Source organism: Oreochromis niloticus, unplaced genomic scaffold (genome assembly GCF_001858045.2).
Source record: "Oreochromis niloticus isolate F11D_XX unplaced genomic scaffold, O_niloticus_UMD_NMBU tig00007745_pilon, whole genome shotgun sequence".
Classification (NCBI taxonomy): domain Eukaryota; kingdom Metazoa; phylum Chordata; class Actinopteri; order Cichliformes; family Cichlidae; genus Oreochromis; species Oreochromis niloticus.
In genome coordinates this window covers 14,492-39,776 of record NW_020328742.1, presented here as the reverse complement: position 1 = coordinate 39,776, position 25,285 = coordinate 14,492, and the positions used below count along the sequence as shown (strand labels likewise).

General features: G+C 40.2%; 1 long non-coding RNA gene across 2 annotated transcripts; it reads right to left on the bottom strand.

The window, feature by feature from the left end:
- Window positions 1-3,780: 3,780 nt before the first annotated feature.
- LOC102080874 (CD226 antigen) lies at window positions 3,781-11,880 on the bottom strand. Of its 2 annotated transcripts, none has more exons than XR_002060745.2 (8): window positions 11,596-11,880; window positions 10,302-10,340; window positions 9,665-10,009; window positions 9,400-9,426; window positions 7,724-8,068; window positions 7,339-7,485; window positions 5,362-5,697; window positions 3,781-5,104 (listed from the first exon to the last, which is right to left on the bottom strand). It is a non-coding gene; the product is annotated as a CD226 antigen (long non-coding RNA). The 2 variants fall into 2 exon arrangements; XR_002060746.2 differs by lacking the exon at window positions 11,596-11,880 and adding an exon at window positions 10,932-11,215.
- Between the last annotated feature and the right edge of the window lie 13,405 nt (window positions 11,881-25,285).

Here is a 25,285-nt window from a genome sequence, read left to right as displayed (position 1 = left end):
TGATCTGTTAGACTTTACATTGTGAAACATGAACCCAATCAGGTCATATCAGTGAGTATTTATCAGGTTTAAACTGTGACAGAAGAAGGTTACTGACCTTGGTTTGTTGTGCAGCTCAGCAGTGAGATCAGAACTAAAGAGAAACGACACTCAGGTTGATAAGAGGCCAGTGTTGGGGAGTAACAGAGTACATGTACCAACGTTACGTATTTAAATTACTAAATAAGAGTAACTGTATTCTGTTACAGTTACTGTTCAAAAAGGTGATGTTCAGAATACAGTTACTTTGTTGAAATAAAGGGATTACACAACTTTCATGTTTCATATATAAGGCTATTTTTGGTAATTCTACACTGGTGGAAACCCAAACAAAACACAAATTAAGAGGCTCTAAAGGATCATACCTAATGTCCACCCTACTGTTACTCATTTTATATTAAGATTTAAAAATCTAGTTGGTATTGGTATGGCAAGTAACCTTCAGTAACAGTAATAAATCACACAGCAATACTGCATTCATGTAGTTGTAAAAACCATGATAATATATTAAGTAATCCAAAGTATTCAGAATGTGTTACAAATACATTTTGAGCCATGTAATCTGTAATCTGTAGTGGAATACATTTTAAAAGTAAGAGATAAATAATGAAATCAAAGAAATGTTCCCGGTGTTCACTGCCTAACAGAGAAAAACAAAAATAATAAATCAACAAAAATCTTATATCAATACAGAACATTGTGGGCAGTGAATGATCTTAATTTCTATAATTTTACACATTTGTCATGTAGAAAACTGAGATGTTCTCATTTTCAGTTGGAAAGAAAAAATCTGGTAGAAGAGTGAGAGTAAGTCTTCAAACAGGTTTTATCCTAAAAGCAGCACTTAATGTGCACTAACTACACTGTGATCATGTATAAAATATCCACTACATTTAAATAACACAGTACAGTCATGTGTCCACTGTGCAGCTGTGTTGATATACTGAGTGAATGATTTGAGCTTTTCACTGCCTGCTGTGTTTCCTCGACTCCTGAGCAAAGATAAAGAGTCAGTTCAGACCTGCAGTTGGTCCTCGTGGTGTTTTGAACTTGAATTCAGCCTGATTTGTTTTTCATGTCTTCTCCTCCATCATCAGTTATCAGGAGAGCAGACAGTCAAAGTACAAGAATTCAAACAAACACAGAGATTCTACTTACAGAGCAGACACAGCACAGATGTTTCCTTCATCGTCCTTCTCACTCATTTCAGCTTTTTTTCATTTCTGTCACTGACACCAAGTAAAACCCGCCCTCTTCCTCTGAAGATGTCCTCTTCCTTTGTTAGTACACAGACAGTTGGTACAACTACGCTACCAGAGATGGTGATGCATGAACTTCATTAACAAAACTATTCTGAAATATACAGACAGTCACATCGCTCGTGTATCTAAAATTATTAAATGTTTTATGTGAGGATAAATAAATCACATCATACTCAGTGAAACTTCTGAATTTATTCACAAACTTTCAAGAGAATAAAGTCTCCTCTGTTCTCAGTGATCTGTAGTTTGGTTGATGAACAAATCCATTTCCATGTAGTGGACGTCTCCTCTTGTTTTTCAGGATTTTCTCATTTCTCTAATTTGTCCCTGTGAAATGAATGGACCCCACACAGCCTCAGGTGGCAGTTTTGTTATTTTATTTGCACAATACATCCTTTCTTTATGTTGGTCAGCTTTTCAGCTGCTTCTCCACTCCTAACTCAGCTGCTCTCTCAAGCCCCTGTGTCATTGAAATAGTGACAGTCTGATTACTGAGTGGCAGCAACTGCCCCGTCAGTCACCCTGGCACTGCCCCTTGAGCCCACTGCACCACCTCCTCCATTGCAGTGGGCCACAGACCTCACCCCTGCTACAGTTCCCTTTTTCTCCACTGTTTCCTGTCTTTGACCTGATTGCTTTTAGGTATATGTGTCTGTGATGATGATGATCAAAGACATCAATACAACACAAACTCTTATACAGGACATAAAGTCAGAGAGATATATGTTCTGAAACAACAAGGAGCAGCAGGCACGTCTAGTACACACATCTAGAAAGTGCCTTGACTCACACTGCACTGAAGCAGTACTGTCGCAATCCTCCATCTTTAAAATGTATCACCCTTCCAGGACCTGAAGCTTGGTAATGTGAAACCACAAAACCACAAAACCACAAAACCACTGCATAAGCCAAACCCATCTGTTCTCTGATTGGCATGACACTAACCAATCAGCTGGAAGGAAGGAAAATCAGGTTAAAATTTGTGCTCGTAAGTTGAAACTCACACACAAGCAGGAACTTGTAATTTTTTCCTTTGTATCTGTAACCAGACTTTAACAATAAAATTTGTAACTCATGTAAATCTTTTTTACACACACACAAATTCTCTTCTTAAGATGCACAAACATAACATTTACAGATATTTTGATTTACAAAACTTCACAACTACACAGTCTGATTTACAAATACAAAATATTTATGAGCACAATTGGAGCCCATAGAGCTGCTCTGGGTGTTTTACATGTACTGGGTCAGTTCATCATGTTCACTGTTCAATAACTAAATGTCACAAATATTTGATTTGTTTTTCACTTTCTGTAAAACAGTGTGATAGCTGTTACCTTGATTCTCGACACATGCAGACAAAATTCATCAATATTATCCAACATTTAATCCACACTATCAAGTTAGCGTCTCTGACACAGACAGAAACACTTCACTAAGTCCAGAAATGTTTCAAACCTCAGTATATGACAAAAATCCACAGTGTAAATAACAAACACACAGAGATATCAAATCTACATTTAAATCTGTGGTGACATGTGGCTGATGTAAGGAGGCTGGGCATAAAACTTTGGGCAGGACAGATGAATAGGAAACAAGAAATAATTCAGTCTAATTATATATCTGTTCAAAGTGATCACATGATTTATCTTCTCTGCCAATGACACAAATTAAAAAAGGAATAATTTAAAGTGAAGAAACGAGCACAGCATCCCAGGATGAAAAGATGGTCTCCAAACTGATGGTTCACAATCCTTTTACTGAACAGCTTTGAATGTGATCACACGGTAAAAGCTACAAAATATACAGAATAAAATTACCATTGGTAACTTTAATCTTTTTCCTTATTTATTAATCATAAATGAATTACTTTAAATGATGACACCTTTAAGGCCCTTGAACATCGAGCGCTTTTGCCGTGTATATTTATTCAACCCTTCTAACATTTAGCCTCTTACCTTTTCTATACCATGAGATAAAATACACCATATTACGATTGTCTTTGACCTTAAATAACATATAACAGTGAATCTTTTAAATCTTTGCATCGCTGACTAAACATGACAAATGTACCGAGGTGTGAGCGCCCTCTAGTGGGTGAAAACTTAACCGCTACACTCAGCAGCAGTCAGCAGCTTTATGCACCGTGAAATAACAAAGTCCACATTTACACAACAAACTTTGATACCAACTTTGTTCCCTCATCAACCAGATGCCAGGGAACTATTTGCAACATAGAATTCCACCTTAACAGCCTTTTCCACATTTCTTAACCGTTGAGCAAACCTCTCTGTACGTTGGATCGAGATGCTTGACACCTGGTCGTTCTACTTTCCAAATAAAAACATTTACTGTGTCCAAGCTACAACAGAATAATATGCACGTATGAACCAGTTTACAAAGGAAAATATTAATGAGCTTATTTACGATGAGTGACTGAGACTCATTGATGAAATAACAGAGCATGATAACAGGATCAGACTAATCCAGTAGTTTATTACTTCAAACACAGAGACACTCACACACTGACCTTTGTTCTCTGTCCTACATGCAAACATTTGGAGCTCACAGACTCTGAGAACTCTGAGTTTTCAGGCTTTTCTAATCCTGTGTGTGAGCAGCAGGAAACACAAACACACATACAAGGACAAACATACAACACAAGCAGCTACAATTTTTAATCACAAATGTTATGATCCAATGTTGTCTGTGTGTTGTTTTATGCGTGACTCCTCCTTCCATAAGATGGTTGTGGGGTTTTTCCCCTTTCTCTTTTAGGAGGTGGACACCTGGGCGTGCCTGCTGAGTAGTTGGGTGGAGTCTCTTCCTGTCCTTGGATTGGATAATTGGCTAATCACCTCCAGTATTTAACTACCAGATGACAGCCACCTGGCCCCTCTCTCTACTACCCTCCACCATCCTACAAATAGCATGTGCTTTTTATTCGTTTTTTTTTTTTTGATAGAGTGTGTTTGCCCATTGATCTGCAAGTATAACCGTGTGTGTGTGTGTGTCTGGTGTTAGTATCTTAATTCTGTAAATGGCTGTAAATAGATTTGTAAAGTAGCAATTGTGTATTTTGTTCACCTTCTATATATTCGTCACTGCAGCAGCCTAAGTGAACTGTCGTTTGGTTGATTTTCATTTGTGTAGGAACGAATAGGGACCATTAGGGAGTTTTGTTTGTTATTTTTGGCACGGCTCACTGCTGAAGCAAATAAATGGCTGCTTAGCACTTTAAAAGATACCACTGTTTGTGTTCTTTCTTGGGTGGTGCGGGAGTGGGCCAATTTCTTGTGTTCAATACATGCCTAGACTAAGAACGTAACACAAATAATAATGTTAAAAATGCCTGAATGAAGGAAAACAATCACCATTTGTAACATTTGTGTTATTAATGAACAAACAAATAAACACTGAGTGCATCATTCAGGAGGTATGCAACCATCCACGACTTTGTTCATGCAAATATTGACATGTGTGGTCTCCACAGAAACTTTAGACTCTTAGAGGCTAAATATCCATATAAACCCCCAAAACACATCTAAGAAGTCATAAAAATATAAAACTTTACAATATCTACAAAATTTACATTTCTTTTATTCTTCCTTCAGCAGAAGTTACGTAGACGACGTTGGAAAATGTTAGAGTGTCTCTCAGTGTGACTGAGAGAAATGTTGGATGACATGGAGTCTATGTTGGATCAACACTCGGGCTGATGAAGCTGTTGGCTCATTTTCTCTGACTCAGCTGTTTGGAGCTCGTGACATGTACTACTACTACTGTGATGTTGTTCTGACCTGAAACAAAACAGAGCAGAGAGGTTAAATGTGAGCAAAAAAAGAAGAGACTGATTCATAAATGTCTTTGTTTCTGCTCTAACCTTACCCAAACAATGCTGCTCTACAACTCTAGACTACCAGACACAAAGACAACAGCTGGAGAAACATCTGTCTACCTCTGACATCCACCAGCTCATCCATACAACAAACACACATCAACAACCAGGAAGCAGCTTCACCTCTGATCACACACACACTCAACTCTACTCACTCACCTGGAGGAACAATAACAAGGTTGATGCTGCTGATTAGAGTCACAGGTCCTCCCACTCCCTGGACAACACCACACTCGTATGTTCCAGTGTCATTAATCGTCACATCCTTCAGAATCAAAGACACGTCTCCATCCTTCATCTGTCTGTCCTGCAGATCCACCCGGTTCTTAAAAGATGGATGCTGCCCTTTTGGATCAAACTGCTCATCCTGGTACAAAAGCACATATTCATCTACCAGGTCAGCTCTGCTCCACTTTACAACTATGATGTTGTTGTTTGGAGCTCGACATGTCAGAGTGACGTCCTGTCCAGACTCAGCTGTGATGGTTTTCTGACCTGAAAGAGGAAACAACACAGAGCAGAGAGGTTAAAGGTCAAAGTACAATTATGATCAGAATGATTGACTTTAAATATTTTGTTTATTTCCTTTGACATTTGAGTTTTTAGTCATGTTGAATTTAATGAACCTCTGAACATCCACCAGGTCACCAGTGACCCACTGAGGGGGAATTTTAGCCTCATGCTAAACATGCAAAGTGTCAGAAACTACAAGATGTTAGCTTCCATTTTATTCCTTTTATCCCAGAATGAAGGAATTCGGGAATAAAAGGAATAAAGGATTTTCTGATCCAACACTTTGATTATTATTAAATAAAACTCTTAAGATATTGGTGTAGAGAACCTAAAGAACTTACATTTCAAACCTGCCTTGATGATATTAAAGATAAAGCTGAAAATCTGTAATTATGATAAACAATCTTTGAGCCACACTCAGCACTTCCAGTTCACAGTTTGTTAACATGTTGATGTTTGGTTGATGGTAGGTTTGACTGAAGGACAGTCACAGTGAAGCGTTTCATGAGGGATGGATTTAAATATGAAGCCAGAGTAATGTGTTAGCGAGCTGTGTCCAAATTCATGGGCTGCATCTGTAGGCCGACTACGTCACAGTGATGTGACAAAGGCTGCCCGAATTCAAAGACTCGTTCCTTTTTCCCAGATTTGAAGGATGTGTTGGGTGTGTCCTTTGTGGCCCAATCTATCCCAGAATTCTAGTTTCCAACAATGGCGGCAGCTAGTTAGTTTCAATATTACCCCGATTACTCTTTCTGGGTCACAAAACAAACTTTTAAGATATTTTCAGGCGAGAATCTAGCGGTGTAAACTTCAAATATAGGTAGCCGGGGCGAGAATAATCCCTGACACATCATTTTCAAACCTTTCGCTACTCAGGTTAAACGTGATGTATAAGTCACTTAGATAACTTAAAAATGTTATTGTTTGGCCTTTTTCAGTGTTTTATTTGTTCGTAAATCCGTGACAGCCAAAAAAACGTCACACAGAAATACAACACTGTGATTGCAGCCATTCCCCAACTCTCTGTGAATGGTACTCATGGCCATTGATCAGTGTTCTTTGATCAGTGGGTTTTAGTCAGTGGTTGTTGATCAATGGTCATGAGAATTTGCATAATTATGATTAAGGAACTGACCTCACAGCCCATTGTTCCTTCAGTGGGCTGGTTTCAGTCATTATGCAAATGTACTGTTTATAAGATTGGGGAAACCTGCAGTCAGCTGAGACTGAAGAAGTCACTTGGATGAGTGACGAAACGTTTCTCCCACAAAACGCTACGTCCAGATGAACAGAATCAACTTTTGGAGATTTACTTTCCTGGATGACTGAGAATGCATCAAGACGTTTACACAGAAAGCAGATTAAACAGAGGTGTGACATGATTGAGAATTTAATCCAGTGTCCTAAATTTTAGAGAGCAACGAGCAGACGGCTGAGTTTATTAAACCCCACAGAGACAGCAGTGGAGTTTAATAAATGAGACCACACACTGTTGGTCTGAGTCTGAACATGATGATCATCAGAGAAATAACATCAGACTCTGAACATCCAGCTTTCTACAGCCGTCTGCTGGATGTTCACCATCATTTATTTATCTTTGTGTTTGTTCATCTGACTCACATTCAGGCTGAAGAAGCTGAAGATGCTCTGCTTCATGTGGATCAGCAGGATTCAGTTTCTTTTTTCTGTAGATCAAGAAACCAACAACAGCAACAAGAAGAAGAAGCACAACAGGAACTGACAGACCGACGATCAGTCCAACAGATCCTGCAGGTGAGAAACAGGTGTGAGGTGTCAGCTGTCAGGTAGGTGATGAGTGAAGAACAGAACAGAATCCATTTCCTCTTCAAACTGCTGTCAGACATTATCTACTGCACTCTGATCACATCACTCAGACCAGCTGCTTTCTACAAAGTCTCATCAACAACATCTTTAGAAACAAACATCAACAACCAGGAAGCAGCTTCACCTCTGATCACACACACACTCAACTCTACTCACTCACCTGGAGGATCAACTTTCAGTGTGATGATGTTGATGAGCTTCAAATCCACATTTGTTTGGTTTGGTTGTTTCTTACCAACACGACACTCGTATCTTCCAGCATCATTAACCGTCACATTCTTCAGAATCAAAGACACGTCTCCATCCTTCATCTGTCTGTCCTGCAGATCCACCCGGTTCTTAAAAGATGGATGCTGGTCATCTGGACTAAATTGACCATCCCGGTACACAAACACATGTTTATCTCCCAGGTCAGCTCTGCCCCAAACTACAACTATGAAGTTGTTGTTTGGAGCTCGACATGTCAGAGTGACGTCCTGTCCAGACTCAGCTGTGATGTTTTTGTCTGAAAGAGAAAACAACACAGAGCAGAGAGGTTAAAGGTCAAAGTGCAACTGTTCACTTCTACAGCAGCCAATCAGAAACACACAATAAAAGATTGTCTTCTGTTATTAGATGATGATCTTTGATTGTGTCTCTTCTTGTGTCAGCTGCTCCCTTCAGGCGTCACCACAGCGAGTCTTCTCCTCCTCCTCACCTGATCCCGAGCATCTTCATCAGGGCTGATTTGTGACAGAAGGACAGCAGCAAGAGTGAAAGGGAAGGTTTAAAGATGGCAGTGAGCTGCTGTGATGTTTGCTTTGGAGACTCTGACACAAAGACAGGAGGCCGAGCTGAACATGTTCAGATTTTCATTGAGAGCAGAATGGACGAGATTATGAACGAGTTGATCAGAGGGAAGCTCAGGCTGAGAGGTTTGGAGACAAAGTTCATGAGAAAGACTGAGATGGATGAAAAACATCATCTGAAACCATTTTGTGAACAAATAAAAACAAATCTTTAGTTTTAGAATCTGTTAGTTTGATCAAATGTTGTTGATGGACGAGTTCATTGAGACTCTGGACGTCTGTCAGACTGAGTCACTGCTTTTATTGGAACAGCTGTACTGATGCTCCTAAATCTGGCCTCTGACACAAACCTCCAAACAGTAAGAATGAAAAAAGAATAAAACCATTAAAAACTCTTCAAGCAATAAATAATCAAACCTGAAAAAGAAGAAAATCATCTGGAAACTAAACTGAACCAAACACAAAAAGTCCAAATGGAATAAAAACTAATGAGAAAATACAAAACTACAATAACTCTGTTGCACAAACAACAACATGTGCTGATAATAAGTGAACATAATGTGTGAGAGAAAGCAGCCTCTCATTATAAGACACTGTGAGTCTCTGCATGCTGCCTTTATGGAGCTACAGCTGTTTGTATACACTGAACAAAAAGCTTTGTAGCTGTATACTGACTCCTGACACTACAACACACTGACACACACATTACACTTCTTTGTGTCTGTGCTGCAAACTGCACCGACACACACAGACTCCACCCAGCCTTGGAGTACACATTTTGAGTGTGATTACGTCAGCGCCACGCGACGACAGCTGTCCCAAATGCAGCGTCAATTCCGGTACGGATCGGGTAGTGACACGCATATTGAGAAAGGGCCCGTGTCAGTACCTGATCCGTATTCAGCCTGCAACACTTCAACAGGAGGCTGGTTTGTTTCCTCACTCTGTTGTTGTCTAAGTTTGTAGATCAAAAAACCAACAACAGCAATAAGAAGAAGCAGAAGAAGAAGAACTGACAGACCAACAGATGCATCCTCCTTTTCCTTACCTCCATCTTTGTGTCCTCCCGTCTGACCTGCAGGTGAGAAACAGGTGTGAGGTATCAGCTGTCAGGTAGGTGATGAGTGAAGAACAGAACAGAATCCATTTCCTCTTCAAACTGCTGTCAGACATTATCTACTGCACTCTGATCACATCACTCAGACCAGCTGCTTTCTACAAAGTCTCATCAACAACATCTTTAGAAACAAACATCAACAACCAGGAAGCAGCTTCACCTCTGATCACACACACACTCAACTCTACTCACTCACCTGGAGGAGCAACATGAAGGTGGATGATGCTGATGAACTCTAAACTGGGTCTCTCTTGGTTTGGTTTTCGCTGAGCAATGTGACACTCGTATGTTCCAGTGTCATTAATCGTCACATCCTTCAGAATCAAAGACACGTCTCCATCCTTCATCTGTCTGTCCTGCAGATCCACCCGGTTCTTAAAAGATGGATGCTGGTCATCTGTAAGTAAGTGACCATCACGGTACACAAGCACATATTTGTCTCCCAGGTCAGCTCTGCTCCACTCTACAATGTTGTTGTTGTTGTTTGGAGCTCGACATGTCAGAGTGACGTCCTGTCCAGAATTAGCTGTGATGATTTTGGCTAAAAGAGGAAACAACACAGAGGTTAAAGTGTCATGAAAGACTGTCAGTGGGCCATCCTCTTGTTCACAATGCTGCAGTTAACTAGACAATTAACCAGGCTGTTAACAACTCTTTGTTAACCAAAGTATAAATAATATTTTTATATAAATAATAATTTACTTGAAATAATTAATAATAATGAAATAATTTAAATTTTGAGATTTTATTCATGTTAAACTCTTAACATCCACCATTAAAAAGCATAAAAACAAAAAAAACAAATAAAATTGAAAATAAAACAAAATATTTACCTGCAACTCTCACGGTCCTACGACTCATGAATCTCTGACCTGAAAGGTCAAAGTACAATTATGATCAGAATGATTGACTTTAAATATTTTGTTTATTTCCTTTGACATTTGAGTTTTTAGTCATGTTGGATTTAATGAACCTCTGAACATCCAGCAGGTCACCAGTGACCCACTGAGGGGGAATTTTAGCCTCATGCTAAACATGCAAAGTGTCAGAAACTACAAGATGTTCGCTTCCACAGAACAACAACATGTGCTGATAATAAGTGAACATAATGTGTGAGAGAAAGCAGCCTCTCATTATAAGACACTGTGAGTCTCTGCATGCTGCCTTTATGGAGCTACAGCTGTTTGTATACACTGAACAAAAAGCTTTGTAGCTGTATACTGACTCCTGACACTACAACACATCACACTGACACACACATTACACTTCTTTGTCTCTGTCACAGCTGGATTACAGATGTTAAGTGTCCACCCAGCCTCGTGTCTCCTTCACACACACAAACTAAAATAAAATTACAGTAATTCTTAAGGAAGGACTGGAAACATCCAAATAAGAATGATCATCAATTGTTCATCTTCTACCAAATAGAAGCGCAGTTTGGTTTTCTAGCTGTTAATTCTCACCTGTGTACACATTTAAGACAAAAAACAAGACGAGCAGTTCCAACAGTAACAGTAACAGTTTCAGCCACCATTTCCGTGTTTCCTGGTTCTTCTGCTCCGACATTTAACTTGCTCTAAATGTCTGAGTCTGTTGGTATTTCTCATAAATACAAGAGTTTAAGTTTAAACCCCGATTACACGAGTTTAATGTTTAAACAAGCCTGAAAGTCAGCTTTGTTTAAACGTGAAAAAGTACTACAGATAGGCTGGAAGCGGAAACTCCCTCGCCAGAACACGTGACACCAGTGACGGCCGAAGCTTTGTGACGTCACTACTCGGTGAAGAGAAATCTGCGAAGTATAATCCACGTATAATTCATTACTTTAAGCTTCACGAATCGCAAATGTCTAAAATTCCTCCAACATCTTCTGGTTCACCCGCAAAACCTTAAATGGATGTTGAAGAATCGCCTAAAGCTGATGTTATGGTGTATGTAGTGTCTATAATTGCTGACTCTGTGTATTCTAGCAGAGGAATGATGAGATGTTGTGTTTATTTAGAAAAATAAGCGTCAGGTTAATTAATAAACAAACAAAAAACTAACAAACAAAGAAACAAACCCTAACAAGAGTAAAGAGGAAGCTCAGATATTCCACTTTTACACTGTGACTTGAATGCAGCTCACATTTTTGGATCTGTGGGAAAGACAACGGTCTGGTGTTGGTGCGCTGAGAGCTGGATCGACGGGTTGAGCTTTTCCCCAGAACTGAACGAGGAAAACCGTTGTTAGTGGTGTGTGACTGGCTGGAATGGAGTCTCAGGAAATCCATGGATGAAATGGAGACTGGACCCCGGTTTCTAGTGGGGGAGGAAAGGGAAGAGGGAGAAGCAGAAGAGAGGAGGGAAGTTTCAGGAGTAAACGGAGTTTGGAGGCGAACAGTTCGGATGAAGGGACAGGGCTGTGAGGAGAAAGAGGGAGGGGGAGGAATTTAAAATAATCCCGGAGTTCAGGGAGGAAGTGCAGCTAAGTGTCCAGAGAGTTGAAAAAGAAGTTTGGAGAAGTGCAGCTGGCTAAAATTCTCATGGATGGAAACTTGTGGATAGTGGTTAAAACAGAAGAACAGAAACGTGTTAAATGCTGAAAGCATCTGTAAGAAGACTGTGGGAGAGAAAAGGATGTTAGGAGAAAGTAAAGTGACTAAAAAAGTAAAGCTTACTTAAAATAACTTTGTTAGGACAACTTATTCATTGCAAGAATACAGTACTAAGAATAACTTGATGTTTCTGACTGTGCAATACTAATTGTTTACCCACCGCTAAGGCCGGAAGTACGAGGCTTGTGAAATGGGACGGTCTAGCCTCCGACGCGCTGCCCAGGTTGCCTAGCAACCATAACACCAACCGCTGGAAACGTTTCATACAGCTTTGACGGAAATGAAGGAGAACATATTTTGTTTATTTGTTTGTTTCTACACGAGCTTTGTGTGATTTAAACTCTCAAATCAAATCACTTCTATTGTCACATCACATGTGCAGGTACACTGGTACAGCACATGTGAGTGAACTCTGTACTGAGCTTCAGTAAAGATTCAAGTTGCAGTCATTTATATGTCCTATCACCTTAAATCTTCACTCAAAGACAAGTATTTTTGACAGTGTATATGTAGATGTATCATATATAAGAGACAAATATTGTTCATTTAATATGTTGGCATTACTAAATTTGGCTCAATGCTTACATATATGTGTAAAAAGCAAATGTACGAGCTGTGAAAACTGTTTCTGATAGAATGAAGATCAGACTGATATATGAAATATTCCTTTATTGGGTGAGAAAATCAGACCATGTCATAACTGCTTTAAGTCACACAGAATAGATATCAGAGCCTTAAACAGGCTGACTTCTGCTAAATGGGTCAAACTGGGCAGAAAGTACACAAACACATAACATCCTTATAGAATATGATGTAACACTATAGATCAACTTACCTCAGAATATATAAAGCATATAAACAATTACAGCAATATGATGCAACAAACACAGCAGTGCTACTAATCCAAAATACTCAAAGCTTCATAGAACTGAAACAAACATTTATTTTTAGCTCCATTCTGCTGCTGATACATACTTTAGGTTTCTGAACATTAAACTTGTTGCTGCCTTTCATAGTGTGTAACTTGAAGGCCCTGAGTACTTTCTCCCACACTGAAAACACTGGAATGAAAACATTATTTGAACATTACCTAATAAGACTGATTCAGGACAGACAATTAGTTATGTTAAACTTTCCTAGCAGTCCTTCACAAACAGGGAACAGTCTGTCTATTCTCTCCATCTGTCAGCTGCTGCTGGCTCTTCCTCCTCCTCTTCCTCACACACTGCTGAGTTTGTCCTGGTGGATCATCAGGGGTGCAAAGCCTCACAGATGATGTGCAGCAGTGGATCCCTCAGTCTGTCCTCACTCTGGACACTTGCAGTTGTCACACATGGAAATCAAATGTGTGATAAGCTGCAGGATTCAAACACAAGTGTAACTTATAAATACATGTTCATACTTTTATTCCACAATCAGAGAGAAAGAAACAGAGAGAGAGTGCAGGACAGACAGACAGGTGACAGTCTCAGGTGTATACACTGCTACAAAACAGCACAAGAGAAGGAGGATTTAGTGTTTGTGTTATTACGAGTGCTAAACAAGAAGAGTTCCAGATGGTCCAGTGGACACGTGTGTGACTCCTGTGATTAAAGCATCTTTCTTTCAGCTTAACGAGTGAACCGTCAGCTCGTTCAAACACACGTTAAAGTCCGTTTGGCTCGACACCACCGAACAGAGGCAGCAATATAACATAGCTAACATTAACAGTGCAGTGAATCCTGCTTGTGCCGTCATATTCAGGACTGCAAACCGAGCAGCATCACTGACTTTCAGCTTGTTGTGTTTGTGGATTTATGACTGACTTTAATTATCCATAAAATCATCACATTCTCTGTAAGATTAAGGTCGACTATTGTATTATTATATTTGAAAGGCTTTAAAACCAAGTTAACGCTGAAAGTACAAACATCGCTAATGTCACATAACTTTGCCGACATGTGGCCAACAGTAATGTTTTAATGTTCCTCATTATTAAACATTTGCACATAAATAAATGACATCATATTCAGTACTTACGTTTAACAGTTTACTCTTCGGCTGCTGCGCTTCTGCCGTCTGCAGCAAAATTGTCCACAGTGACTGCCGCGCTATGAATTGTGGGATATGTTGGGCCACGAAGTCTATATCGCCACAGCCTTGAAATTCAGGGAAATGAAGGCCGCATTTCAGGGCCGCATTTCGAGCAGCCTTTGAATTGGGACAGCCTTTGGCGCGCCGCTGTGACGTAATCGGCTTAAAATGCAGCCTTTAAGGCTGAAGACCCTGAATTGGGATACAGCCTAAGTGGGCCGGGTCCTCAGACGGTCGGGTAGGCCGAAAGTAAATGGCAGTGAAATTGGACGGTCTAGCCTTCTGATTAACGTCACCGCTGTCTCGGTGGAATTTAATAAACTCGGCCGTCTGCTCCTTGCTATGTAAAATATAACAGGACACTGGCGTAAATTCTCGACCGTCTCACACTTCTGTTTAATCAGTTTTCTGTTTGACGTTTAGTCAGCTGTATAAAAACCAAGGAGGAACCCACTCGGGGGATTAATAAAGTTTTATTTTATCTAATCTAATCTAATCACTTTAATCTCAGCCAAACCGATTTACTCACGAACAAACAAAACACTGAAAAAGCCCAACAATAACATTTTTAGGTTGTCTCAGGTACTTATATACTACGTTTAACCTGAGTAGCGAAAGTCCGCGGTGATCTGAAAATGATGTGCCGGGAGTTGTGCCGTTCTCGGCGGCTTCAGTGACCCTCGAGCTCCCGGCTCGCTATCGAGCTGGTGGGTAGCAGACGTCTCCGAAAACGTCGAAGCACTTTTCCAAATATGCGATATCTTGATAAACCGAGCAGATATTTGATGTTTACACAGCTACTTTCTCGCCTGAAAATATGTTAAAAGTTTATTTTGTGACCCAGAAAAATTAATAAGAGTAATAATCACCTCTGTCAAGCCTTGATATTTACTATTGAGCGATTTGTATATATTAGTGTTATTTCATCTTAAATCTGTATCATATTGTATTGTTAAATAGTCTGTTTCTGTTACTGTTATCAATACTGATGCAACTGTAACCCAGATAATTTCCTCAGGGATTAATAAAGTATATTTCTAATGATTCTGTGTTACGGCCGAGAGGGCTGTGGGTGTGGACTTAAATGCAGACACAGAGGGAGGCGAAACGGGCGTGAACTCAGTGCTTTATCTACATCGCCTAGTTAATTTACAAAGCAGGAAACTATGAATGCTATGATACAGTTTTCAGTTACAGTTTTCAGCAGTTTCAGCAGGAGGAACATCAGAGCAGCAGGAGGTCCTCTTGGTTTAATATACGTATGAAATCGAGGAGGAAGTGAAACAGTTCATTCCTTTTAAAATGGGAGTTTTTTCTTCGCACTGTTTCCAATTGATTGCTCAAAGAGAGACATCTGATTGTTGGAAATACTATTTCGTCCACTGCAGTGGAGCCAGAGACCGCACCCCTGCCACAGTCCCCTTGTCTCCTCTGTGTCCTGCCTTTGACCTGATTGACTTTAATTAAAAAAAGTATAACATCTTGACATGCTCATATTTTAAACCTTGTTAAAGTTGACTAATCTTCATCATGAACAGTTTTGTTAAAGTCCACGTACAGCAGCATCTTATGATGTCAGGTGTAACAGAGATAATGACATGTTTCATATTTAGAGACACTTTTTAAATACATTCACAGCATAAATCAGTGTGACAGATATCAGAGCTCACTCACAGGAGTCCTCCCTCCATGGTCTGTATATTCCAGCTGTGGCCACGCCTCTTTTCCACCTGAAGGTCAAAGGACTCCTAAAGGTGATAGTGATGATGATGATGAAAGACAGTCTGTGGGTACAACTTGATAACCAAACAAGCTAACGTCAGCTGATAACACTCCACAGTCTCATTAATACAGTAACAGAAAACAAACAAACCAATGAAACGTGGGATCCTGAGGCCACGAGTGTCATTAGCAAAGTCAAACATCAGGAACAAGTCTGAATGAACACACTAATATAAAGTGAACTGGTGTTATTGTAAATAAAGTTGATTTGAAATAAAGATTTACCTGGCTAAATCACCATGGTAACTGATACTAAATACACAACCTGAGCAGGAGCAGGTTGTTGTTGGGATCTGAGCTGGCTGGATTTACTTTTATTGTTTTCCTATTCAGGAACAAGAGGATGGATGGGCGTGGCCATGGTGTGCTGGGTTTCCCTGACACACCTGAGGATGCTTTGGCTCAATCAGGCTGGTGTAGTTAAGGAGCAGCGTGGCAGCTATTGTCTGTATTTAGTGGTAACCAGTCACTTCTGTGTTTAGTTTAAAGATGAACTTTGTCAAGGTTGTAATCTGCACTCTTTACTTCTCCAGAGTCTTCTGCCCAGATCACCAGCAGATCAGGATCTTGCAGAAGGACGTCTGCCAAGAGCTTTCTTCACCTTCACCTGCATAAATCTCCCGCCTGTCCTCAAGCCCCACCAAAAACATTTGACCAGTGAACTCCACTTTCCACTGAATCCTCTCACTCATATTCAGACAGATTTCTAATCACGAGCTTGTTAGTCACTACCTGCTGTTTCCACTTTGTCCCTGCATCACCTGAGATCCCTGGTTTGTTTCTGTGTCTTGTTATTTGTCACTTCACTGTAAATAAAGCATTTTTCACTGCAGTGTGTTTGAGCTGATCTGCTCCTTGGTTCCACAGTTATGATGAAAGTTTTACTTTAAAATGTTTTCACTGAGTCTCTTATCACAAGGAAGAAGAGTCACATGACCAATAAACACTCTTTAGTATGTGAGTGCACACAGAGCCTGGAGCAGAAACAGTGAAAGATGATACCCACAGTCATGTCACCTGCTGGGGTTTTAGAGTTTACTGAGCTGGCGAACATACAGGAAGATCTGACCTTTGACCTTCCTTTGTCTGCCTCTGGTTAAAAGTGCATCTTTATTGACACAATCCTGCATTTCACACATCTTCATCATTAGTTACCATGGTGATCTAGCTCGACCCAATAATCTCACTTCATAGTGTCTCTGGAGAACCTTATCTGCTGAATCAGTATTAAATATGTAAAAAAGGACAATAAATAAATGGAGAAATTAATAAAAACTCAAATTTTAAGCTTAACATAGCAAATTAACCCACAAATCTAGCTTTGTACTTGCAGCACTGATACAGTCATCCAATTTTTAGCATGTCTTCTTAAATAAGGCAAAAAGTAACCTTAGATGAATATAAATATTATAATAAGATCACACTCCACCTCTCAGTCACACCAAAGGGTTAAAATCAGCTCAGAAAAAGGTGAGACTCTTAACATCTGAGTGAAAAAAGTTTGCCCGTTGAATTCTAACAGATTTAATCCATAGCCCCGTTTCTGTGCACAATAAATAAAAAATAATAAAATCTCATCATCAACCATCTGTGCAGCTTCATCACCCTCGGTAGGACAGTCCACAGTGGGGTGTAGAGGGTGGATTTGGAGCCTGCGTCTCTCAAAGTTAGAATCAGCTTCGTGACCTGAGCCTCTGTCTTCATGAAAGGACGGCAGAAGTCCAGGTTCTGAATATTCAGCTCAAAGTGGTTCATCAGTGAAAGTTTGCTGCTGCTGACTTTGTTCTTCTGTTACATCTTTTACTTTCTGTGACACCATCTCTTTACTCAGCTGTGTGTTTGTTTCCTTTACTTAAATTATGCAATAAACCTGCTCCTGACCCAGAAATGTATGATATGAACACATAAACACATAAATGAACTGGTCAGATATTAGAAATGAATTGTTCCTCTGAGTATTTAACTGCTGTTGTGTTGCTTTTGTGTGCTGGTGTCACTGATGGCTGTGACAAGAAACACACAAACAGTTTGATGTCATCAGAAATCACTCTGGAAATACTCAGAAAAAAGATGGTTTATGGTTTAAAGCTGATTTACTTTCACACTCCAACACTGTTATTATGTCCTGCTGTCTGAGTGTATAACAGCACTGCCCCCATGAGGTCAAACTGGAGCATTGCACATGATCGTTTTCATCCAAACAAGCTTCATTAAACCTCCACTATGGGCTCAAATTTTGGTTATAAGTATTTTTATCCGGCTCACCTAGTAATTCCGTGTGGTTTCCTTGTGGTTTCTCCTAACGACCTTCTCCTCTCCTTGTACAAAGTGTTCCTCTGACAGGAAACCTATCTGCTCTCTGATTGGATAGTTAAATTTATGATTGACATGGCATACACCAATTAGCTGAAAGGAAAGGAAATCTCACACACAAACTGGGAACTTGAGTTTTAAATGTAGTTTTTTGCTCTGTATCTATAACTAGACCTTAACAAAAAAAAAAGAAAGGTAACTTGTATAAATATTTTTTTTTTTTTTTATAAAAACACACATTTTCATCTATAGATGCACAAACATGAAATTTTCAGATATTTTGGTTTACAAGGTTACGAAACCCAGGGGTCCGTTCTTCGTATCTCGCTAAGTAAGTTAGCCGGATTTGATTGTTGACGATTTCGCGTGATCTTGGATCGTTCGGTTCTCCGAAGCTCATCCGGGACTTGCTGTCATAGCAACAGATCCGTAAGCGTAAACCTGCTTGGGAGCAGGCTTACTTTATGTAAACACGATTAGATCGCGGCCACTCAGGCTGTGGCGTGTCCAGCGGGGTGGCCCAGGCCACCCCCCCAACCAGACTGGGCACCCCAGGTGCCACCCCGAAGCCAAAACAATAAAATCCAATGAAATATCAAATGTACGATTATGTTTTCACAGTGAAGCTCAGATATCCGAGTGTAAGTGAATGCAGCATCGGCTTCTGCGCTATGAGCATCATGTTAGCAAAGGTAGGAGAGCCAAGCAGGAAAGAGGCACCGCAGAAAACAGTTTTTCGGCGAAAGATTAACAGTTTAACATAGCTGGACTGGCCATCGAGCATGGCGGAGCTTCCACAGCGGCCAGCAGGTGGATGAGGGAAGGGTAGGCAGGAGGAGGAGAGACCCGAGGCAGCCGCCAGTCCGAGTGTCAGGTGAACTGAACTTCAGGTAAGAAGTTATGACCTGCAGTCTATCTGGGTCAGATATAAACCAAGTTTAGGTGCAGTTTATTTTCGTTGTGCTGACTTTTTACAGTCAGTTACAATAACTCTTACTGCGTACTAGCTAGCATGATGGAGTTTCTATACAGCTGGGTGGGTGCTATGATGTTACTGATGGTGAACTTTATTTTATTCATAAGGTTAGTTAGTAGAGTTTCCAACGGCTCCTTAAAATATATAATGGTCCCCCATTCAGAGAAAATATTACGTGTTACGTATTGAGCTGAGGAGAGACGCAGTTTGTCCCGGACTTTAGCTAGAATGGAAAAAAAGACACAAAGCTGGAGTTATTCTGTCTTTGCGTTGCAGCTGCCTGTCTCCTCTCATTTTCTCCCCTCCCTCTCCTGGTGCTACTTCAATCATTAAACTGATCAATGATCAGCTGATCGGCTTTTCTCTCTTGTTTGTTTATCGCTCACTTTGCGCCAGAAAAAGTAAACCAGCAGATGTCGCGCTAAACAACAGCAGCACCTTTAAGTTTGATCAGCTGTTGTTAGAATGTATTTAATATTAATTTCTAGTATCAGCTGATGTTTGCTGGAGCCACAGCTGTAAAGCTGCTGGTCATGATATCGGTTTGGTTATCTGGTGAGAGGGAAACATGAAGATGAAACCAGGAGATGTCCTTACTGAATCATCAGAGCTGAACAGGTGATGTAGAAACAGGTTTACCTTTTAGGTGACATGGATGAGTTGAAGGGAAGTTATGAACTGTTTCTGAGAGAAAAATAACACCAGGATCCTTTTTATGTAGCTGACAGCTGGTAACTGTGCAGGGGCGGGTCTAGCAAAGTTATGCCAGGGGGCCAGGTAGGGCATTAACAGGGAAAGGGGGGCACAAAGAAATACTTTTCTTACTTATTCTCATTTAAAATATCTCGCTTTTATTAAATAATTATCTGAATCTTGCGAACAAAGTTTTTATCTGACGTAAAATTGATAGAAATCCTACATATACCAACAAGACAGTGTACATCACTGTCACAACAGCGTTTGTTTTCATTCAAAGGCTTTATGGTTTTAATACCTGGTGGGCCGGTCTCTGGTCAAAATGCCCAATTTTTTGTCCCAGTTCAGCCCTGCAGGTTAATACTGGCAGTGTCACCATGCCAGCTGTATTTCATCATCAGCCAGTGTTGTTCTTTATACATCAATATTACCAAAGTTTACCATAAGGCAGCATAGAAAGTATTTACTTGCTTTCAGGTTTCATTCAAATGTTAGTCTTTTCATTTGTTTCCCCACTTTTTTCCTGTTTCAAAATCAAACACCAGTTTGTGAGAAGATTATCTTCTTTTTTTAATAGGCAGATAAAATTTTGCATTGGCTAATTTGCCAATTGTATGTTAAAAATGTTTGTATTTTAATATTCAAAAATGTTTTTGCCCAAAACATATGTGCACTATATGTCAGTAAAAATACTATGCAAATATTGCTGCACCGTAGTGGTTAAAACCTCATTCTAATAAGAGTCAAAAGCAAATTCAGTTATTAGGTTTACAGGGTTATTGAATGATGGTTAACTGTTGGTAGAATTTTTTTTTAACATTATCTGCCAATTACATCTGCCACCCTTCACCAAATCTGTGCCCCTACCTGGCCCCCCCAACAAAAATTTTCTAGACACGCCACTGCACTCAGGTATGTCCGCTTCATTTACACGAAAGCAACAGCGATATTTCTCCACTGTTTTTCCATAAATAAATATTATCAATGTAACTAAAGATAATGCAGTATTTGATTCTTTTATTGATTTCATACAGATACATACAGGTCATTTCCTAAAAAAAGGGAAATGTACTATTAATCATTCTATTTCATGTATTTGATTATTTCAGATGTAATTCATATTTTAGAGTAGTAATAGTAAAACACTTCGTGTAATCAAGATGAGAGACCACGACTATAAAAGCGAAGGTGGATTTGGGAAGTCTGTCGCAGCCATGTCCTGTCCGTTTGTACGCGAGCAAGGAAGGTGCAAGATTGATAAGGAGAGTTTCCAGAATTCAGCGGATATTGCGGGATAGATGGGATAGATGGGATCCTTTAGCTCAGCGCGACAGTGTGCTCATAGAGAGATGTCGATTCTCCCGTGAGCAGTGTTGGGGAGTAACGGAATACATGTACCGCCGTTACGTATTCAGAATACAAAATATGAGTAACTGTATTCCGTTACAGTTACCGTTTAAAAAGGTGGTATTCAGAATACAGTTACTTTGTTGAAATAAATGGAATACACGGCGGTACTTCCCTGTTTCATATTGTCGCGGGTCAGGACTGTTTGGGTTTGTTTGACAGCTACGTAATGTTGTTCCAGGCGGCAGCATTACGGTTGCCATGGTTACAGGGTGACGCGCTCTCTCTCTGCGTGTTTCCTGGGTGAGAGAGCGCTTTTTTGTTGTTGTTGTTGTGCTAAGCTAAAAGGCAGAATGCTACAGGCATAGCTCTAAAGCATGTAGCCTGATGGGCAGTGTAGTCCGTGCTGCAGGGAGAATGGACTACCATACCCGTTATGTGTCTGTGAGCGAGGGAGGGAGAGAAAGGAAGTCCGAGCTGTCACGGAGCAAAAACGGGAGCTGGAAGCATGTAAATATAATAATAACCACTGCAGCCAAGAAGAGTGCCTGACGAGCCCATTTGTAAGTAAGCTATTAAGACTCAACTGTACACTGTGTTCGTGTTTTCCTCCGGAAAAAATAAGTTCTGTTGGAGAAGCCTTTCAACGCCTCTCTCTGTCTCCCGCAAGCAAAGTTGACCCAGACAACAAAGTAAAGCTAGTTTTCGGCTACCAGCCCGACAGGGAACCGGACGTATTAGCCAGAGGTCCCTTTACTACGTTTCGGAGCCGCGGACCTTCAGTAACAGTAATAAATCACAGCAATAGGACATTCACGTAGTTGTAAACAGCATGATAATATATTAAGTATTCCAAAGTATTCAGAATACGTTACTCTCATTGAGTAACGTAACGGAATACGTTACAGAATACATTTTGGGGCATGTATTCAGTATTCTGTAGTGGAATACATTTTAAAAGTAACCTTCCCAACACTGCCCGTGAGGGTATTATTTACTTAACACTCTCTCTCTCTCTCTCTCTATAGATATATATATATAGATATATATATATCTCACAACTTACTGTGCATGCTTCAGTCACCCCTTGCATGGGAACAGGTAAAAGTGATGGAGTGTTATGTAAAACTACACACAAAAAAACCCACAATGTCAATAAATGTCACAGTACAAAAAGCCGGGGTGTGACGAGGGGGTGCAGGACCACCACCTGTCTTTATTTGCTCTGCCGTTTTCTTGGTTGCTGTTATAAACAAACAAACAGATTATTTCAGGGTCTCTTTTCAAGAGACTAAAAGCAATATAAGTGATAAATATTACCATTCTGTAGAATATTCTTATATTTCACTTTTACTTGTTCCCATGTTTTAGTGGGTCCTGTTGTGGCTCTAATGTGAAAGAGGATATAATGTAATATAATATAATATAATAAATTACTTACGAGTTTAATTTGTCAGCAACTCTCTGCCAGCCCTCTCTCCTTGCTTTTGCAGCCTTTGCAGTGTTCCCCTGCGTTTTAATTAAACTCTGAAACTCCTGAAATCCCTCAATCAAGAGTTCTTGCTCTGCTGCCGAAAAATACTGAGCGCGCTCCTTCGACATCTTCGCCGACCAATCAAAGGGTTGCCGATCAATGTTTCTACTATCGATGCGTAGCCCCTTTTAAGCCACCCAGTGATCTCACATTACTTCATCCAGCTATACTAATCGTCAACAACAGGTGTGTTCGGAGAACCGGATTAGCGAGCTCAAAGTTAGCGCGATGATTTGATCTTGGATGTAGTAAGCGAGGTACGAAGAACGGACCCCAGGTCACAACTACACAAAATATTCATAACCACAATTTGAGCCCATATAGGGAGGTTTAATGAAGCAAATGTCCTGTTTATAAGATTGGGAAAACCTGCAGTCAGCTGAGACTGAAGAAGTCACTTGGATGAGTGACGAAACGTTTCTCCCACTGAAAACATCCAGATGAACACAATCAACTTTTGGACATGATGAGAAGCCAGCAGGTGAATATGGTAGATGGCCACAGGTGAGCATTGTAGGCGAGGCCAGAGGCAGGGAGCAAGGTGCAGCTCCGCTTGTCACGTTCCTGGGTCTGTTGACCCAGCGTTTTGAGTTCTAGTTTATGTTTTATGTTTAAGTTCATTTGTTTATTAGATTACCCTTGTGTTCCTACCCCTGTGTTAAATCTCCCTTACCCTTCATGTGGTTCATGTCTGTTTGTCTTATGTTGTCAAGTTCATGTTGTCATGTCCTGTTTTATTTTGAAGTGGTCCTGTGTTCATTGTATTTGGTTTTACACTTCCTCTGTGACGTCGTTATGCTCATTGGTTCAGCTGTTTCCCGATGTGTTCCCACTTCCCTCGTTATCCTCCTGTGTGTATCTGTTATTCCTTGCCATGTTTCCAAGCTGCCATGTTTCATGTCCCAAGTAACTTTGAAGTTTTAGTTTCTCCAGTATAGGTTGTTTGTTTAGGCTCATCTTTGTTTGCCTTAGTATTTTTCCATCAGCCGTATTAAACAGCTCACTTTGTTTATATCAAGCTTTGTTTCACGTTCATTCGTGTCTGCATTTTGGGTCCACTCCTTACAGTCTGTCTCTCCCAGAGTGTGACACTGCCCTGGTAAGAGAGGGGTGAAGACAGCAACCTGCAACAACACATCCTACAGATCCTGGAGACCATTGCATGTTCAAAATCAACAGCACCAGATACAAAGCATGAAAACATATGAAAAACAGAGAGTAGTTTTAACCCAGAAGCAGGGTTCTTACATCATCACTTAAAGACACAAAGCAGGTTGGTGCTCTGAGTGTATTAATTCAAAATCTGTGGAGTGTTGGGATGTAGAGATTCTTTTATTGCTGCCATATAATCTGCCTTATGATAAATGCATTAATAACATGTTCTACAGTATTATTTTATCAGTAATATTGTTTACAGGGTTCATATTGCATTGAATATGTTTGTCATCACATTCATTTTATTCACAGGTTGAGTTTATTTTATACACAATGCATTACTGTGCTTGTTTAGAGTTGATGTTCTATCCAAGAGGGTTTTAAGCTTCACTGGTGAGAGTGTCCAGGTGATACATGTTGAGGGAAGATGAGAACATAGCAGGTTAATTGCATGCATGCTTACAATACACATAAATCTAGTAGCAGGCCTGAGCGAAGGCCCAAGTGTCTTCTGCTTCTTATTTGAGACCTGCGCCAATTCAGTCTACTTAGTGATAGATGACGAGGGTCCATTATTAGCCCTTAGAGGCCCTGAAGCTTGAAGTTATTACCTTAAAAGGAAGGTGTTATCAAAAAGAGAAGTTATATGTCTGTTCATAGTTATTAGAGATGTACAAGATGTACCCTTGTCTGTAAACAATGACTGGACATAATGTATTTTTGACCTGTATTGACGTGTATGTGGGGGTGTGATCCTCTATGCTATAAAACCAGAACTCAGTGTATTTTTGTCAGAGCAAATAAGCCATATGCTGACGGTTGTTCTCAGTTGTCAATAAACTCATCGTTTGATTGCACTTTTCTGGGCCTCCGTCGTTTGTTGTCTGGTCTACAGTTGATCGATCTCGCTTCATTTGGTGGAGGATGCAGGGCAACTAAAGATCAGCAGTAAGAGGTACAGGTGTTTGTTGTCGGCGGAGGTCGAGGCCAGATCAGGTGATCGAACGGCAGACGTCACGGTGATCGCTTGACTATTGGGCCCGCAAAAAGGTAAGGCACAAACCTCTTAAACTGAAATTGTGCTGTAGTGGATTATAATTCTAGAATATGTAGTCAAGTGGTCATCCGTTGATCTCTGTTTTGAGTTTTGTTTGAAACGAAAACCTTTGTTGCAACGAAAGTGAAACTTAAGAGTAGTATTGTGTTCACGGTCGCTCGGAAAAAGCAGTACTGAGCTAAAAGTAATTTGTGTTGTGTTCATGGTCGCTTGGAAAAAGCAGTACTGAGCTAAAAGTAACTAGAGATGTTGTTTTAAGGAAATAGAGAGGAATAAAGAGATTATAAG